Source organism: Prunus dulcis, chromosome 5 (assembly GCF_902201215.1).
Source record: "Prunus dulcis chromosome 5, ALMONDv2, whole genome shotgun sequence".
NCBI lineage: Eukaryota > Viridiplantae > Streptophyta > Magnoliopsida > Rosales > Rosaceae > Prunus > Prunus dulcis.
This window is the reverse complement of record NC_047654.1, coordinates 2288539-2292451: the sequence shown is the minus strand read 5'-3', so window position 1 is coordinate 2292451 and position 3913 is coordinate 2288539.

Below are 3913 nucleotides of genomic sequence, written 5' to 3'. Positions count from 1 at the left end.
TGTTTTGGATTCTCAAGTCAAACAAATATTTTTTGTTGACGACCCGATGCATTGTGGTTGGTCTGTAGTGTTATCAATGCCTAATAGAGAATATAATGATGTTATTGGTGATGAAGTCTTAGGTGATGTGATAATTGAGTGTGAGCAATTTACTAGAGGGATGCCAAATGTTGACACATTTGATGAACTGGTGGGTGAGTTAGGTGGTCAAAATATTCGAGGTGGGTGTGAAGATATATGGATTGAATGATGCTTATGTAATTGGCAGTGTATGACATTAATTTTGTAATATATTGTAATGTGATTTCTACACTTTCATTATACAGGTTTTGGCCACAAAACAATCAGTGCAAAAAATACTGGTTCCAGATTACATCATTATATTCTGCATAAAAACGACGTCTGTTCAAATAAAACACGACGTTGTTGTGAACCAGTTATTCAGCATATTTACCGACGTCTTAAAGCAACGTAACAATGAAGAACCACGACGCTATTGTGAAGCAATTATTCAGGATATCACGCCGGGGAAGGATTAAGAACCGCCATGTAATTCTAAATAACACGACTCCAATCCCATAATACCGACGTCTAAAAAACTAGATAAATAATCTGAACGTTCAAAAATACGATGTCATCATACATTTTCCACGTCGTAAGTTCTTTTATAAACGAAGAGGAACGAAATGAATTCCGACGGTAATTCATTATAACCGCCGTCTAATATCAATTAAACGACGCTATTTGTAATACGGCTCTCATCATAATCAACGCCGTCTATATGTTCTGTAATACGGCTCTCATTTATTTGGAACCGACGTTGTTTAGAAGTTCAAAGTCGTCTACATTAATAAGTGCGGCGTGAGTAATGAATACATATAAATACAACGTCGACTATATAAATGCCACCGACGTTGTTTCGCATTTCAACGCCAACTATATAAATACATACGTCGTAAATAATGACACTGACAACTATTTCCACGTCATCTTTTTTAGAAAAATCAAAGTGGAAAATTTATTTCACGACGGTTGTTTGTAAATAAGAGACGTAGTAGATTTCAATAACGTCGTCTTCTCATGTATTTAAAGACGCCATATTTTTTCTTGTCGTGAAAATTATATTTAACGGCGTAGTGTTTTAGTTGTCGTCGTTGTATGTCTATCTTGCGGCCTTGTTCTTTTAATATGTGTCATTTTTTCCTTTTTAACGACGGTTATTTGTTTGAGTTGGTCGTCTATTCTCATCCTCGACTATTTTTTAAAACTTTAGCAGACTAAACACGTCTGTTTTTATTTGTTTTCGACGTTGTTTTATTTAACAACGCCTAATATTTATCGTCGTTGTTTGTTTCTGAAAATAGGACGTATAAATTTTGTAATACGACTCTCATATATTTGTAACCGACGTTGTTTCGTTGTTCAACGTCTACTCTTTAAATACATACGTCGTAAATAATGACACTGACAACTATTTCCACGTCATCTTTTATTGAAAAATCGAAGTGGAAAATTTATTTTACGACGGCTGTTTTTATATAGGCGACGTAGTAGGAATCAATAACGTCGTCTTCTAATGTATTTAAAGACGTCATATTTTTTATTGTCGTGAAAATGATATTTAACGGCGCCTTATTTTAATTTTCGTCGTTGTATGTCTATCTTGCGGCCTTGTTCTGTTAATATGTGTCATATTTTTCCTTTTTAACGACGGTTTGTTTAGAGAGTTGGTCGTATATTCTCATCCCCGACTGCTTTTTTTCGATCTTTTTGCAGTAAAAAGACGTCGTTTTTTATTTGTTGATGACTTTGTATATTTTAACGACGACGGGGATTTAGCGTCGTGGTTTATTAGGGAAAAGATGACGGTGGATTCCACGACCGCTGAAAAACTGAATACACGACGGTGATTTACCGTCGTCTTTTTGCTTTTTTGTAGTAGTGTCATATTAAATTGGTTTTGTGCATGTTTGAATTAGCCTCTGCTTTTCCAATGTCAGCAGTACACCTGCACTAATCTTACTATGTATGAAATATTGTAAAGAAATAATAAAATAATGGAAAAGTTTAGAGACAGGGAGATTATCCTTCCAGTTGGTTTGCTCATATATCTCTCTAGCAGACCACAGCTCCTCCACTACTTTTCTTCCTTACGTCAACATAATGGTTATAGTATAAATAATAGTGCAGCATAAAAATTATACATGAGAGCTTCTCGTGCTGATAACGTGTTATAAAATGAACTGGAATATGTGCGAATATTGAGCTGCATGTAAAGTAGATGAGACACAGCATTTAAAGAGGTTCGGCTATGCCTACGTTCTCAGAGACCAGCAGCAGTAACTTTTCCACTATATAAAATAATAAGGCTACAACTTTAGTGTTTACAATATGTATGCTCACTGAATTTTCTTTCTTAGAGAATTTCTCTATGCTCTCTTTCCTCTCCACACACTCACCCTCTTTCTTCCTTTTCTTCCTCTTCTCTAAGCGTACTCTTCTACTGATGGAGGTATCTATCTATAGGCCAAAGACATTGGCTGTTCACTTCACAAGCATTTGGCTTCACTCGAATAATTGACAGACAAACATCATTAATATTCTTCAATCAATTGAGTAGTGGGGCTTGCCATTTTGGGATCCACATTGTTGACTTTACAACAAGAATCATTAAGACATGTTTTGGAAGAAGTACTCTGGATAGATATTTTCCCAACAAATGACAAATACAAAAATTTGGGCAATTTGCATAAATACCATATGTACCCCAGATATGGGGCAGATGACAACATCAACAAGCTTGACAGCACGGACAAGGCTTTCCAGATCAGAAAATGAGCCCTCCACAAGGTGAGCCCCTTGCTTCTTGAATGCCAAGAGAATTTGGACCTTATCAATGTCAAGGCCAATCTCTGGCCTTTGAAGAACATACGTTGGGTGGCCTTGGGATAGGCTTGCAGCAACAATCCTACGCCCCACCTTGCTCTTTTCCATATCGATCTAATTGTACCACTTTTCCCTCTGAATGTGTATATATATGTTGAACCAAAAAAATTCGCACAAAAAACCTGACCTTATAAAGGGAAATAGTGCTTTATGCCACTGCTTTTTTAATTTTAATTGGAAATACCACCTTTTTCCACAAATTTTGCAAACATCACCTGTAAAGACATACAACATCCTATATTTGGTTTATCCTTCTGGAACTAGACCTAGAATGTTTACTCCTGGTGCTGCCATGGGCTGAATGTCTAGCATCACTTTCCTATGATTCATGTCCTTTTTGGAGAGCTGCTTGATCTCTCTCCATGGCAAAGTATGAATTTTGGCTAGAACTTCCAATATTCATATACTAAAATATGTCTTTTAGGAGTATGTATACAGAGAAGTCCCACTGGGCGTGCCAAATTCTTCACTCGTTTTGATCTAATAGTGATTTGTTGGGTAAAATTCCCCATTAACTTGAGAACCATTTGTGGTTAACAAGTCAATTTACTTTTGTATATGAGCGTGCCACTGCTAGCAGTTAAAAACCCTAGCAGACTTCTAAAACCCATCACTTATCATCAACTGCAATTTGATTACTTAGCTAATACATAGTTTACAGTTTGGTTCATGTGTTAGCATTAGCTAGCCTTCCTTCTGAGGTTTCAGTCACTAGCTTAGATAACAAAAACTTCTGGTGCTTTGGATATTGATGTTGCCATTGATGTCTATTGGATCATTTTGTTTTATATACTCTCTTTTTACTTTGTGCTGTATAAAAATGAGGCCTCTATTTGTGAAATGTAGCTTCGGTCAATGTACTATATTTCTTATGTTAAATGAATCAAAGGGAGAAACAAATTAAAATAATTGGTCATTACAAGTATGCAAAACGTTTCTTATAGTAGAGAATATGCTTTTAGCAGAA